At 44.6% G+C, this 16,148-nt stretch overlaps 1 protein-coding gene and 1 pseudogene across 1 annotated transcript in view; one reads left to right on the top strand and one right to left on the bottom strand.

Moving 5' to 3' along the window:
• PKIA (cAMP-dependent protein kinase inhibitor alpha) overlaps nt 1-2,865 on the bottom strand; it is a 75,456-nt gene extending 72,591 nt beyond the window's left edge. The window contains exon 1 of the mRNA XM_070391910.1: nt 2,764-2,865. The gene's annotated coding sequence lies outside the window, so the exon portion shown is untranslated. The remainder of the gene's footprint in view (nt 1-2,763) is intronic.
• An 8,514-nt stretch (nt 2,866-11,379) lies between these two features.
• LOC138993167 (MICOS complex subunit MIC27 pseudogene) lies at nt 11,380-12,071 on the top strand (annotated as a pseudogene).
• The last annotated feature ends 4,077 nt before the right edge of the window (nt 12,072-16,148 follow it).

Below are 16,148 nucleotides of genomic sequence, written 5' to 3' on the forward strand. Positions count from 1 at the left end.
CAGAAATGTCTTTGTTCTGAGAGGGAACTGGGACTCCGACGTTTGTACTAAGTTCCTTATAGCGCCCACCGCCCCCAGATTGGATGCTTGGTAGGGGGTTGGAAAGCCTCAGATTGACTCCAGTTCCATCCTGACAAACCTACAGAAGCGCCTCAGTTCACTTAGCATCCACTAGTGCACGTCATCCTATTTTCATTTCTCCATTTCTGAACACCAGGCAATTAACTTCTCCTTTTCCTTGGAGACGGCGAAAGAAAAGAAAATAAAGTCATAAAGCCAGTTTTAGTCATGAAATCATTCGGAGATTTCTTTTCGGGGCTCTGAATTTAGACACTCTCCTCAGAGAATAACCCCTTAAATGCAAGTATCTTTCTCAGTTGCACAGAATTGAAAAATCACATTATCTAACTTGTTCTCTTTCGTCCTGAAAGGCTCCCCCAATCCCTGACTTCTCCCGTACAAAACATAGTGGCTTCTTCTCACTTGTAAGATCACTAGCAGGGATGATGCCAGCTTAAGCAGCAACAGTCCACTAATCTTGAGCCATTTCTTGCCAAAGATTTCAGTTTCTTCCAAAACCAAACAATAGACATTTTTCTTTTCTGTCAGTAGGATGTTCTCATGCACTATTCTTCACCAGAAAGATGCCTCTTAAAATTACAGAAATCTGGGTTGCACTTAAGATCAGTCGCACTCTTCTGTAGCTCACAGGCCTTGGGCTAACTTCTTCAAAATGAATTGTTGTATTAATATTTGTGACCACTTCATGTTCAGAATAATCATTTATATAGTTAAATATTTCAGGATTAGGAGAGAAAGGTGATAAAATAAAGGGTTTTGTTGTTCTTGTTCTTTGTTCCCTCTGCTAGTTGGTGTGCGTGAGTTAAAATTCTAGGATCTTGAAAATGTTATATTTCATACCCAGCCCACATTCAACATATACCAAGAACAACAAGCCCAAAATGAAATGGGCCCTGAGGTGTTGATGATCCCAGGGAACAGTTTGGGGGGGGGGGGGGGCGCCACTTGGTGTGGGATTTGCCCACCCCCTCCACTCCCTCTGCCTCATGTACTGAAGGTGGAGACAAAGAAACCAACTCAAGTCTTTCTAAAGGGTATTTTTTAAAAAAGAGAACGTGTCATCAGAAAAGCAATAATAGTATATAATGGAATTAACATAAATTTTTAGAACCAGTGTATTTTTGTCTAAAAGCAACAGTCAAAAATGAAGGTAAGCAGGGGTAAATGTCTAGCTATAAACCCTGCCCCTCTTTTTCATTGATCTGTTTTAATTTGCTAAAATGAAACTACACGGCAGTTGAGTCAGAATGTCTCTCTCATGTCAAGTTTAAGGATAACAGATCTCCTTTTGAATAGAATTTTGGCACACAGACTCCCCACAGTCTGGCTCCTTGCAACTGTTCTCGTTGGTGGAGTGGCACATGGGGATCCCCGTCACAGCCATCCTCACCATTTCACGGCATATTATTTAAATGTGCGTCCCTAGGTGGCCACGGGGACAGGCATTTGGGCTCAGCGGCAGGGCTTTGCGGGGAACCCCTGGGACAAATGGTCAGCACCCCTTGTGGGGAGGCTAACTTGAAGCTCAGATAACCCGAGGCTCAGACCGGCCAGCTCCACTGGCTTCCTGAGTGCCATGGGGAAGCCTCTCTGGAAACCCCTTTGAGGTCACTGGGGAGCCTGAGGACAAGGCGCTGCTTGTTTTCGGGGGAGGATTTGCCCAAATCCCACAGCTAGATGGCTCTCAACCCACCCGGGCGAAAAAGGCTCCAGGAGTAACAGGACAGGCTGACATTCACATCTCTAACCCCACCCCCACCCCCACCCCATGCCTGTGCACAGGGGCCAGCTGTCTAGGCATGGCCTCCTCTCTCCCCCGCAGATTCTGCTTTCCTGGAAACCCTCCTGGTAGCGTAGGGACGACGGTGGAGGGAGTTGCCGCAAACCAGGCTGGTATTGGGCTAAAAGCAGAATTTCTGATGTCATGTATTTGAGGGAGGGGGACAGGTAGCAAGAGAGCGAATAGGGTAGGGTACCGTCCTTTCTGGGACCTTGACAGCATCAGTCCTGGAACAGAGGTGGTGGGTACGAGCTGGCAAGGCTGGCCTGTGAATGAGCACAGCATCCTCCTCTTCCCCTCCCTCCCCAATCCATGGAATGACTTAGAGAAGGTTGTAAGTGAAGGGAGAAGCGCAGGCAGGTGCTGCTGAACGGCGCTGAACTGCAAATGAGAGAAGTTTCTCCTCTGATGGGAGACTTCCCAAGGGCTCTGTACTGGCGTGGGCGCTGGGCATTGACATCTGCACAGACCCATCTCACAGCTGGGAAGGCAGAGGCCGGAGTCGGGGAGGAGAGGAAGGGTCCTGATGGCTTCCCCAGGCTGATGCCCAGGACCGGCGGCTCCCCAAGCCAGAAAAGACCCAAGTGAAGGCTGCAGGTGCGAGGGTGGAAGTACAACTCCAATTATCGTGCATTTGGAAGCCCCTTCCCTGTGTAAGGAGTCTGGCCCCGACGTGGGCGACGGTGGTTAAGCACACGGCGGCCGTGGACCCCTTTGTCTGCCCCCCAATCTCCTCCCATCTCGGGCTCGGGCTGATTCCCACTGCAACCCCAGCGGCTGCTCCCGTTCCCCAGCAGAGTGCCGCAGAGGCAGTCCCCTCCTCGGGGTTGCAAACCCCAGGATCCGCCGAGCGGAAAGCACTGCTCGGCGTGGCCAAGGCTCCTCGCAGCCGGGCAGCTTACCTTCTCGGGATCCCGTCCGCGCACGTCCCGGCGCCCGCAGCCCGGCCGCAGAGCCTCCGCCCGCCAGCGTGCGGTCACCGGTGCCCGCGGCCCGCACCCCACCTGCCGGCTGCAGCAGCTGCTCGGCGGCCCGCGCGCATGAAGTCATCCTGCCCGGGCGGATCGCCACATTCCGCGCCCGCCGCGGGGGGAGAGGGACCGCCCCCGGCCGCGGGGATGGGCGCCTGGGACGCTCGGCCCACCGCCGCTACCCCTCCGGGGGGTCGGGTTATTTCCTATGAAAATGCTTTTACGGGGGGAGCGTCGCAGGATGGTGGCCCGAGAGAGAAGAGTCGGGGTGACTGTCTCTGCGAAGCGCCTTCCTCCGCGCGCGCCCCTGTCACTCGGGCTGCATGGACAGCTCCATTCCTTCGTGCGGGTTTCCCCACCCTGTTCGTCCTCCCGGTCGGTATTGTTCATTTCGCTGAATTCGAGGCCGGCTTGTGTTTTAAGCTGAACATTCAAAGGATCCGGGATGTTTTAAATTGGCCACCCATTTCTCGAAGCCCCTGGGGCGCGCCCCACCCTCCCCCGGCGCGTACGCACGGCCGGGTCGCTCACGATTGTGGAAGCTGGGACCTCGGGCCCCCTCGCCGACGTCATGGAAGGGAAACTCCCGCCGCAGCGGAGAGCGAGCGGCCAGAGGAAGCAGAGCGGGGTCGCCCCAGGATAGGTGGCTGCTCAGTGGGGCACTTAGGGGACAGATGTTCCCTCTGACTACCCCGTCTCCCCTTCCCCCCTCCCGCCGCTCGGGCTGGCTGCTCTGCTGACAGCTGTAACATTTGGGAAGGAAGGAGCAGAGCCCACATGAACAGATGGCTTTATTCTTTCGTTCCCGACGGATTTAACAGACTTGGCCTTGGGAACAAGAAGAGCGTGCAAGCATATAAGCACTCTCCTTCCCTCGCCCCGCCCCGATCTTTCTCCCACCTCCTTCTCTGCTGACCAGATCAGCAGTTGGGGGTTTAAGGTGGGGGGTGGGGGTGGGGAGCCAAGGATTGCTGTCTGACAGCCAAGCCACGGTTCCTTATCATTGCGAAGACACTCCCTCCGGGGCAGGGAGGGTCCTTGACTCTAGAGTTCGCTCATTGAACTTATCTTGCTTTTGAACCTGTCACCAGGACCAGGCCAGCCTTCAAATGCGGGTTTGACCTGGGACCTGACCCGTGCATTGCACAGGCCAGGAAGCACCTTTGCCCTATAAAGTGTTCCCATCCTAGTTTACCAAATTGGGAGGTAGAGTAGCCAACGGGGTTCCAACAAAACTCAGTAAGGATTCTTGGCCCTAGAATGTATGTTTTATGAAAGTTAGAGCAAGCTAATTCATGTCTCTGAGCCCCACACTCATAACATTAGGCCATTACTGTCAACAAATTAGGGGATTCCTAATTTGTATCTAAGGAGTAGGTGAGATCTGGATGGAAATATGACATCTTTCATTTCACTAACCTCAAACTGAAATTTAGCATTTCCTGTAAATATACATGCAGAGAACAAACCACAATAATATTAAGAACACAGTGGAAGTCACAGATAATTTTTATTGCACTTTTTATAGATGCCTCAGCATATCATTACTCTGGTGTTCAAATCAAACCATCACTACCTTTTTTGTTCTATTTAGTAAACTATATTTTAGAATAGTTTTAGAATTTAATACAGAAAAATTAAGGAGATAGTGTAAAGCTCCCATTCCCACTTTCCTCCATTATTAACACATTGTACTTTTGTTACAACTCATGAACTCGTATTCATACGTTAATGTTAACCAAACTCAGAGCTTTATTCGGATTTTCTTGGGGTTCACCTAATGTCCTTAATTCTGTTCCAGGCTCCCCTCCAGGACACCCCATCCCATTTAATTGTCATGACGCTTTAGGCTTCTCTGGGCTGTGATAATTCCTCAGCCTTTTCTTGTGTTTGATGACCTTAACAGGTTTGAGGAGTACTGGTCAAGTCTCTTGTAGCATACCTCATTACTGTAATCTCTGTCTGATGTTTTTCTCATGATAACTCTGGGTTATGGTTTATTGGGAGAACAACCACAGAGCTAAAGCACCATTTTCATAACAGCCTATTAAAGGGTTACACTATCGACGTGGTTTATGCCTGTTGTTGACCTTGATTGCCTGGCTGAGGTAGCGTCCCAGATTTCTCCCCTGGGAAGTTACTCCTCTGCCCCTTTGGTCTGTACCTGTTGGAAGTAAGTCACTATGTAGAGCCCACACCTAAGGAGTAAAGAGTTATATCCACCTCTATGTGTATGTGCATAAAGTGTTTGGAATTCTTCTGCAGTAGTATTTGTCTATTTTCCCCCCCAAATATTAATTTATTCAATTACTTATGTCAGTATAAACACATGGATATTTATTTTATAGTTTGGGTTTTAATGCAATACTGCATTGTTTCATTGTTCTAAATGTTCCAGCCTTGGCCATTGGAGCTCTTTCTATTGGCTCTTTTGGCATACTCCCTTTGGGGTGTGTGTGTGTGTGTGTGCGTGTGCGCGCTTGTGTGTGAACACTTTTTTACTTTCTGGCACTACAAGATGCTCCAAGTTTTTCTTATATTATTTCCTGCCCCTGTCCTAAAATCAGCCATTTCTTCAAGAAGCCCTAATTCCTTTTATTGAATAGAAACCAAGATTTGGGCTCTATGTGTGCTGATTGCTAATGAGGCATCATTTGTTTCCAGCGGTTCTCAACCTGTGGGTCGCGACCCCTTTGGCGGTCGAACGACCCCTTCACAGGGGTCACCTAAGACCATCCTGCATATCAGATATTTACATGACGATTCATAACAGTAGCAACATTACGGTTATGAAGTAGCAACGAAAATAATTTTATGGTTGGGTCACAACATGAGGAACTGTATTTAAAGGGCCAGAAGGTTGAGAACCACTGGTTAGGCTCTCTTAACGGAGCAAAGAAATATTATATTTACTAACCCATGTATGTGCACACATCTAAAAATGTTTTTATATTTATCTAAATGCGTGCATAATGATTTCTCCAACTCTAATCCATTAATACATGGATCATTGTAGCTTCCACCCTTTGCTTATCTGTGAATTCCTTCTCTAATAGTGAGAAATGTTGTTCCCACCATTCGTCATCCATTTACTTAATTTTCAATTCTAGTCCACATGTATAGAGTTAACCCATTCCCCCGACATCACTATTTTTAAATATAGTAGTTAATAGAGCCACTTGTTATTTAATGAGTTTAAATATTTCATTTAATTCATTTATTTGTAAGTCACAAATTTGCATTTTAAAATTGGTCATTAGGCCCTAACTGGTTTGGCTCAGTGGATAGAGCATTGGCCTGCGGACTGAAGGGTCCCAGGTTTGATTCCTGTCAAGGGCATGTACCTTGGTTGCTGGCACATCCCCAGTAGGGGGTGTGCAGAAGGCAGCTGATCAATGTTTCTCTCTCATCCATGTTTCGAACTCTCTATCCCTCTCCCTTCCTCTCTGTAAAAAATCAATAAAATATATATTTTTTAAAATTGGTCATTAGTTTCCTTTCAAATTCTCTTACTACAGTTTATGAATTTAAAAGTGTTATTTTAAGAAGAGTTACATAGGCTACCCCAGATTATCAAAATGATCAGAGGCAAGTAAAAAGGTTAAGATCCCAACCATTGTGAGTTTATAGTGAGATGGTGTGAAATTGCCTGGTGCCAACAATAGGGGGGGCTCGTGCTTGATAAACGTTATCCTTGCCTATGTGGGCAGGCTTCCATCTCTTTTTAAAAGTTCTAACTAAGTACCTTGGAAGAGAGGATATGCTAAACCTTATGGTTAATAATTTATCGTTTAGCTGGAGGATTAAGTAGATATCAGGTGTTGGAGGTAAAAGGTTCTATGAAGTGAAGGGGATAGAAGATGAGAAGGTGAAGGAAGCGGGAAGACAGATGTCTGAGTTCAGGGCTTTTGTAAGTGAACACATCTGGGCTTGGATTCTTCCATCCCCAGACTGACTTTGTCTCATTTTTGAAGTAAGGACAACAAATACTATTACAAAGCTTTGCCCTTAAGAGTGACAGTGGATGTTTTAGCTTTTTCTTCAATTGGGCTGAGGCCCTGGGGATTATGTGTGGTGACTTGGGACAGTCCCAGACATACCTTAGTGTCCCTCCTGGTGTGGTTTCCATTCTGTAAAGCCAGACTCACTGGAGGCATAGACAGTTTCTCAGGATAACTGAGGCTCCTTCACCCATCAAACGACTCTTGCCGGGGGCGTTTTATATATGGGAGAGAATTAGTGTTGCTGGTGCTGAGAAAAAGACAAAAATGAAGTATGTTAAATGTCAGGAGCTAATTATCTTAGAATCTCTGGGCAGCTATAGTATCATGACTAAAGGCATGAGGGAGCTAGAAAGGAAAAGATAGAGACACGAAAGATGTCTTATAACAACACACAGAGTTGGAGCGTATCTTCTTGGGCCTGGACACACACCAGGATGCCAGATGACTTAATCAGCAGAGGCAGCATGAGGTGAAAGAAATCAATGTCTTACTCTATGGCTTTCCACTGCATGCTCCTTTATAGAAACCAGTCTTTGGCTTGTGACTCTGAGGTCTGTCATGCTTCCTTCCTGACAGTCTGGAATTAGGGATCAATGGCCTAATGAGATCATGAGTCTCAGCAAAGGACCATGTGAAACCCAAGCCAGAGGCCCTGAGTTGTGTGCCTGGAGCTGCCAGCCAGCAGTGGAACCACCCTTTGGGTTAGGAGTCCTTCCAGAAGAGGCTCATTTAAATGCAAATACACTATCAGGAGGGGTAACCAAGTATTGAGCATCTCATTAGAAAGCTATTCACCATCTAGCAGAGATTAGCTTCTCAGATTTATCCTGGACAGGAGCTGTCTGGGTGATTTGGCCCAAGCATATGTCACCAGTGACTGCCAGGCCTCCTCTTCTCATCACTCCTTAGGAGTCTGCTGGAAGCTGGGCACTTGTTCCACTAGGAAAGAGCTGGGCACTTAGTACACTACAGTTAATATTGTTTTATATAATTTTGACTTATGAGAAAGGGTAGGAGGAGAATTTCAATAATAATAGTGTGGTGTGGTGTGTGTGTGTGTGTGTGTGTGTGTGCGTGTGTGTGTGTGTGTGTGTGTGTGTGTGTGTTGGCCTGTTGACTGGGGTTGATTCATTATGCTCTATCAAAATCTTACAATTTTATGACAAATGTATACTCTTTCACTGAGCTCAGAAAATATATCATGTAAAATACATACAAATGCAATTCAGGTACAGCAAGCCTATGGTAATAGAAGTAGAGTTGCATTCAAGTAACTATAGATAGGCTAAGACTTTTCTGCATTAATATGAAAGCACTGATACAAGAAGATACACACTCGAATAAAGATTGGTATTAGGCATTGAATAGTATCAGCAGATATAACAAATCGGACAGTGAAAGAAGGGGAAGTGACTAAAAGCAGAATAGAAACTGTTTCTGTGGTCACTGCTGAGAATTCCCCTTGTTTCAGTAAGGAGTTGACATATATATAACAGATCTACATAACAGAGGTAATATTCTGTAATTGGAACTCCATATTTATTGTGAAATGCTTGGTAAATGGCATATGATACAGTCAATAGTGTGGTGTAGGTGATTCTCAGATAAACTTTTTAATCATCATTATGAAGTCATGAGGTAAAACAATCTATTTAGGTTATACTCAATATTTTTTTTAACCTCAAGTGTTTTAAAGAATCTGACCAGACCAATAAATCTTTTCTGCAGAAAAGCACCCTTTAATGAAAACTTTTCTTTTGAAATGAACAGATTATTAAATAGTATTTATAGAGAATTGTGTCTTTATAATTCTTCATTTTTAATGAAAAAAAAAAAAGAGTACTCAATTGCCCAAATCTAATTTAGGCTAATAAAACAAGGACATTTAAATTTGATTAAAAAATAAGTCGCAATGAACTGTGTTTCGTTGGTATCATTCATTCAGTAGATATTGATGGAGTATTCTAGGCACTGGAGATAGGAGTGAACAAAGAAATCTCTTCCTCATGACTCGTATTGAAACAGGAATTTTAGGGGTAAAATAGGACAGGTTTAGGAAATTTTAGAATTTTGGGAATTAAGGGGACCAGGGAGGAAGCACAGGGCTGCAGAGCAACAGAAGGTATATTTCCATAGAATAGGGGAGCTGAAAAGCTGCAACAGGTACATTTCCATAGAATGAGGGAGCTGGGAACAGCTAAAGGTTTATATTTACAAAATAAAGAGAAGGAAGCCCTTCATCTAGAACAGCAGTTCTCAACCTGTGGGTCGCGACCCCTTTGGGGGTCGAACAACCCTTTCACAGGGGTCGCCTAAGACCATCCAAAAACACATATTGAATATATAATTATATATTGTTTTTGTGATTAATCACTATGCTTTAATTATGTTCAATTTGTAACAATGAAAATACATCCTGCATATCAGATGTTTACATTACGATTCATAACAGTAGCAAAATTACAGTTATGAAGTAGCAACGAAAATAATTTTATGGTTGGGGGTCATCACAACATGAGGAACTGTATTAAAGGGTCGCGGCATTAGGAAGGTTGAGAGCCACTGATCTAGAAGAAGAAGAAAGCCCAAAGGGAATAGGAAACAATAAGGAAGGGGGCAGGGGAGAACCTCACATGTTCGCCCTTTGAGCCCAGGAGTTACTATAGTAACCAGTCCAAGCAAATAGTGACCAATCAGAGGGGATATCAAGGCACAAGGATCTGTAGTCTTTATAAGCCATAGGGAAAAGGCACTCAGTGGGACTCTTCCCCCTCCCCACGTGGGAGCCTGTACTTGTTCTTTAATAAATTTCCACCTTTGCTATACCACCTTCTGTCCCTGGACTCATTCTTCGACTCTGGTGAACAAAGAATCTGGGACATCCTGACCAGTCCAAAAATTCTGCTTCAGTATGTTCCAGTGGAAGGAGATGACCATATGCAGAAATATGGCATGGTAGCCAGTGGAAAGGGCTGTGAAGGAGAGTGTCACAGTGCAGGGTGGGGGCAATTACATAGGACAGTCAAGGGACATCTGAGCAGAAATGTGAAAGGAGCAAACCATATGAGTACAGTGAGAAAGAGGTTTGGCATATTCAGGTAGGTGGGCTTATACTTTATGTGTTCCAGAGGCTGGAAGGTTTGTTTGTAGGGAAATGATCAAAGGGGGAAAGTGTTAGAAGAGGAGGTAAGAAAGGTAGGTGCATTGGTCAAGAGACAGCTTTAGGTGTTTGCATTTGGACATGCTAAGCTTGTAATGCTTGTCAGTCTTAGTAGAGATGTAAACAGACAACTGATATACCAGTCTGAAATTCAGGAGAGAGAGATGGCATGGCTGTAGATGAAATGTGTGAGTCGCCATCATGGTATTTACAATCTTTAAACCAGACCAAGTCACTTTGGAAGTAAGTGGAGGCAGAGAATAGATGATGTTAGAGCACTGAGTCGTGGGCGACTCCATTGTCCAGAGGATCTGACCAAAGGTGTATGAAGAAGTGAGTGGGGAGATGAGAAGAATTGTGTCAGAAGCCAAGTGGAAAGGTGTTAGGAGAAAAGGGAGGGAGTCATTGTTAGTCCTATGTGTCCAGCAGATTAAGATGAAAACTGATAATTTAGTGTAGGATTTGGCACCATAGAGATAATCTTGAAAAGAGTAGTGTCTGTGCAGTGGAGAGGATCAAAATAGGTAAGTGAGAGGAAAGGAAGTGAAAACATCAGGTAGGGCTACCCTTTTTGAATAGTTTTACTCAAGTAAAGAGGAGCCGAGCAATGGGACAGTAATGAGAATGGGATATGGGGACAAAGAAAGGAGTTTTTCCCATTGAAATGGGAGGTATAACATCTTTGCATGCTGATGGGAACATCTAGTAAGAGAGCAAATAATTGATGGTGCAGGAAGTCAGAGACACAAGAGAAGAGAAATCCTTGGTTAGCCAAGAGGGGAGGGACCTGTGCAAAGTCTCTGTATTAAAGAACAAGTACAGGCTCCCACGTGGGGAGGGGGGAGAGTCCCACTGAGTGCCTTTTCCCGATGGCTTATAAAGACTACAGATCCTTGTGCCTTGATATCCCCTCTGATTGGTCACTATTTGCTTGGCCTGACTGACAATGGTATGTTAGGAGCAAGCACACTAAGAACCCCCGGAGCTCGCTCTGTTACACGGGAATCCTGCATGTGTCTTTCAGCTGAATTCCTACCTGCAGTTCTTGACTCTCAAATCAATAACATCATCTGAAGTGAGGGAGGCATTTTTGATAGCCTTTCAGAAATGTATTTTACAAAACCACTTTTTAATTTTAAAGTTGTTAGAATAATAAGTATAACAGAGCTTGCAGTATGTTTTCTAGTGCTTTGTTTATCTCTAGAGACATTGCCTGACTGTTACAGCTGTCTGTCTTTCAGGTGTACTTCCTCGGCATTGAAAATAGGTAAAGCTTCCAGACGAAGCCAGGGCTGCGAGGGAAGCCCGGGTCCAGGTGCCTGCCAGCGGCCAGAGGGAAGCCCAGGTCCGGGTGCCAGAGGGAAGCCGGTGCCGCCAACGGGGATGGGAAAGCTGACAGTCATGCCTGCAGGGCTGATATTTGCATCTATAAGGTGCATGCAGCCAAAGCAGAGGAATCCAAAAAGCAGCTAATGAAACCAGAGCAGCTCGCCATATAGACTTCACCACCGCTTCAATCCAAATATGTTGAAGAGCAGCCTGGTCATTTACAAAATGGACACAGTTCAATTTGGAAAGATGCGTATGTTTATCTGAAGAATCCACCACGAGATTTTCTTCTGAAAATTGGAGTGATTAGCAGGCTTGGTTTCAGCAAGAAAAGGTTCTAGGTTTAAGAAAGTTGCTTATCCATTGGGACTGACTTTAGGAGCAACTGTTTGTTACCCAGTTCAGTTCATAATAGTTGCAAAGGTCACCAGGAAAAAGGCATATGCTACAAGTCATAAAATTTATAAAGCAGTTATATCATTGTAGACAAAAAACAACAAAAAAGAGTCACTTCTTGAACCTAAAGAAAAAATTAAGCTAGAAAGCTCTGCTGAATAGAAATACCTGCAAAAACAGCTCACAACCCAAAGCACTGAGTGGGTTTGCCAACAGAACTCAGATCTGAAATGAAGACAAAAATCAGAATTCACCTCAGGTGCTACAGTTTATGCCTGACCCCAAGCTCATGGATCCTGGGAAGTCCCATCTAGAAGATGTAGATATGTACAGCACTAGAAGCTGAAATAGTCTACGTAGAGAATTACAAGATGTGTGAAGTTCAAAATGATAATAAAACAAATCATGTAATGGGTAATTATGACACATAGAGCATAATTTAAAGCAAATTTATCCCACACATCTTCTAATGTATAGTTTGACCAACCAAGTAAGTGATTAAAACACAAACAGCAAATACAATCCAAACAATTCTATATAATAAAGAGGTAATATGCAAATTAACCCTCACACCCTCACAAGATGGCTGCCTACGACCAGGCTGGCAGGGGGTGTTAGTGAGGGACGACCAAACGACTGAACAGCAGGCTAGGTGAGGCGACCAGGCCGGTTGGAGGGGGGAGGGGGGAGGGGGCTTGAGGGCAACCAGGCCAGCAGAGGGGGACAGTTGGGGGCGACCAGGCCATCAGGGGGAGGCAGTTAGGGATGACCAGGCCGGCAGGGGGAGTGCAGTTGGGGGTGACCAGGCCAGCAGGGGGGGCAGTTAGGAGTGATTAGGCTGGCGGTGGGGCAGTGAGGGGCAACTAGGCCAGCAGGGGGGGCAGTTAGGAGTGATTAGGCTGGCGGGGGGGCAGTGAGGGGCAACTAGGCCAGCAGAGGGGGACAGTTGGGGTGACAAGACCAGCAGGGAGGGCAGTTGGGGGCGATTAGGCTGTCAGGGGAGGCAGTGAGAGGTGACTAGGCTGGTGGGGGGGCAGTTAGGAGTGACCAGGCAGGCAGGGAGGGGGTAGTTGGGGTGACCTGGCCAGCAGGGGGGCACAGTTAGGGGCAGGCAGGCAGGCAGGTGAGCAATTAGGAGCCAGCAATCCAGGATTGTGAGAGGGATGTCCGACTGCCAGCCCAGGAATCGGGCTTAAACTGGCAGTCGGACGTCCCCCAAAGGGTCCTGGATTGGAAAGGGTGCAGGCTGGACCGAGGGGATCCCCCCCCCCCTGCACGAATTTCGTGCACCGGGCCTCTAGTATTAAATGGTTGGTGAAGAGGCAGAGGTAGTAATATTAAGATGCATTTGATGACTTAAGGGTGTTTATAAACAAAAAATAGAGTAAATATGTGAACAATTATGAGACTAAGATCTGAAAAAAATATGTATGTACTTATGCAAACATATATTTGCTTTAGCTTTTTCTCACTATCAATTCCCAACTTGTGACATTAATGTCAGCTAAATTAGAATGGTTTGTGGAAGGATATATTCTCTATCCTTCTCTTTTTTCATTTCCCAGAGCAAGAATAAAATATCTGTATTTTATGACACTTAAAAAAAAGAAAATAGGAATAAAAAGCAAAGACTAAACATCTTATCTTCAAAGAGCTATGGAACACAGTTCTGTTTTTTTCTAATATGGGCCAAATTGTGCTACTGACTCCACTTTCATTTTTTTCCTCCAATGTAACTAGTTTATTGCTTCTAATTTTCCCTTCATTGTGTATGTGAGCCATGGTTGCCCCCTTGTGGATAATTCTGGAACTGTTTGCATGAATTCTTTTTGTTTTAAGTAGGAAAAAAAGACTGAAAATTAAGGTATTGTGGTCAATGGGCATTCTTTTTAAAGAAATGTTGAGACTGACCAAAAAAGGTTGAAATTTCCAGACATTTCACCCTCTTCTATATTAGTTTCAAAATTTGGAATTATGGTAGCAACCACACTTTAAATCTGAAGGAGATGATAGTCAAAGAAGTAAAAAAAATTTGCCATTCTTTTTAAATATGAGGATACAGAATTATAAAAGAAAGCTAGTCTCACCATTATTTAAATAGTAAAACCCTTAATATTTACTGAGAGTGGGGCCAAGGGGCTATATGGCTTTCCTTAAGTTAGTTTAAGTTTACATAAATACAAATAAAGGAAAGCCAGCCATTTGATTGATCTTCACTTGCTACCTATGGAATTACACCAGTTCTGAGAAAATCCAATCTTAAGACTGTGTACACATCCATGAAGCTGACCTTTCTTTAAGGGTTTTCTGTAACATACTAGTAAAAATAACTTCAATGTGCTTAACTAAGCATTTGTGACTGGTTCCTAGGGAGCAGAGTATCTTGTAACAATCATTCCTTCTTCTACTCGTGACTTCATTTATTAAACAAAAACAACTACTGCCCTGACTGGTTTGGCTCAGTGGATAGAGCGTCGGCCTGCAGACTGAAGAGTCCCAGGTTCAATTCCAGTCAAGGGCATGTACCTTGGTTGCAGGCACATCCCCAGTAGGGGGTGTGCAGGAGGCAGCTGATCGATGTTTCTCTCTCATCAATGTTTCTAATTCTCTATCCCTCTCCCTTCCTCTCTGTAAAAAATTAATAAAATATATTTTAAAAAAAAAGAAAATACAAAAACAACTACCAAGCACTTACTGTGTGTGGGGGCCACTGTTTTAGGTTGTGGGACTAAGACCCTTCTTTCCTCAAAAGAGTTGCAATCTGATATAGAGACAAAAATTGCAATAAAGCATTATACATTTCACTGCGGAAGTTTGCTCATGGTGCAAATGCAAGCAACATATTTTAAGTTCATTTCAGAGGAGCAGTTCAGAAAAGCTCCATAAAAGAGAGGACCTGAGATGTCTTGGGAGTCTTTAAACAGAAGAGAAATGGGAACAAAGCAGTCTGGTCTTAGAAAGCTCATGTGCACAGACATGGTCTTGTTCTCATTCACCCATTCTTGGAGGCCTCAAAGGACACCAACTGATAACTTCCTCCTCCTCCTCCTCCTCCTCCTCCTCATCATCATCATCATCATCACCATCATCATCATGTTAACAAGGAAAGAACAAATTTTTATTGCCAGGTAGTAAAATAAATGTTTTCTTCCATATACCTTAGGAGTTCAATATTATAATTATTCTCATTTTACACATACAAAAACGAAGACTCAGCCCTGGCCAATTTTCTCAGTGGTTAGAGTGTCAGCCCCTACACCTAAGGGTTGAGGTTTCAATTCCCAGTCAAGGGCACCTACCTGGGTTGTGGGTTTACTCCACTGGTTGGGGGGGGGGGGGGGGGGGGTGGGAGGCAGCCAGTTGATATGTCTCTCTCACAGGTATGTTTCTCTCTCTCTCCCACCCTTTTCCTTTCTCCCTTCCACTCTTTCTGAAAAAGCAATGGAAAAAATATTCTCAGGTGGGGATAACAAAACAAAAGAGATGGCTCAGACAGAGTAAATAACCAGCTAAAATCTGGGTGTGTGCACTTCCACCTCTATCCCTTAAACCTCTGGGCTTTACTGGCTGGCACGGTTTGCCCATACTAAGAGCTCAAATATTGGTTGTTAAGTACAATAACTTCATAAAAGATAAAGTGAAGTGGTTGACTTTGATGTTTATGATGCTGTTCAATGAATGCACATTAAGTGCCCATAGATGAATAATAAAAGTGAGAAATACTCCAAGAGTAGAGAATAAAAATTTGTGTTATGTATGTCTATTGGGAACAAAGAATCCTTTTGAATGTCTGACTTCTGACTACATAGCAGGAAGTCACACGCATATGTCATTGCTGGGCAGCATCAGGGGAGCCCCTCACCACCCCAACCCCCCAGGCAATGCACAGTAGAGAGAAGTACATGCTGTGATCACTCTTTAAGGTTGAAACAGTTGGGGACTTTTATTTTACAAATCATCTGGTATATGTGAATTATATTAGTCAAATAAGAAATTATTGGTTGGTTGAAAATTTTATGTTTGAATTTTTTACAAATAACAGTAAGCAACTCCTTTCAGGTTTAAAATACCACATTCAACAAATGAGTTACTATGCTGAAGAAAGTAATCAATATAGGAAAGCATTTGGAATCTAAAATATAAGTATCTGGGATGGCGGCGTAGGTAAACACCAGAGACCGCTGCCGCAAACAACCATTTCAAAAATACAACTAAAAGACGGAACGGACATCACCCAGAACCACAGGAAAGCTGGCTGAAGAGAGACTCTACAACTAGAAGGAAAGAGAACAGCAAACTGAGGCTCAGAGGCGGCGCAGTGTGGAAAATACAAAGGTACCGAGGTGCGCGCGCAAAGCGGGCTGGGTTGTCGTTTTCGGTCGGGAGTGAGTCTCAGACTCTGGGCTCCAGATCCGGGCGAGTCTCTA

This window comes from Myotis yumanensis, unplaced genomic scaffold (assembly GCF_028538775.1).
Source record: "Myotis yumanensis isolate MYYU_CA2020_CCGP unplaced genomic scaffold, mMyoYum1.0.hap1 SCAF_15, whole genome shotgun sequence".
Lineage (NCBI taxonomy): Eukaryota > Metazoa > Chordata > Mammalia > Chiroptera > Vespertilionidae > Myotis > Myotis yumanensis.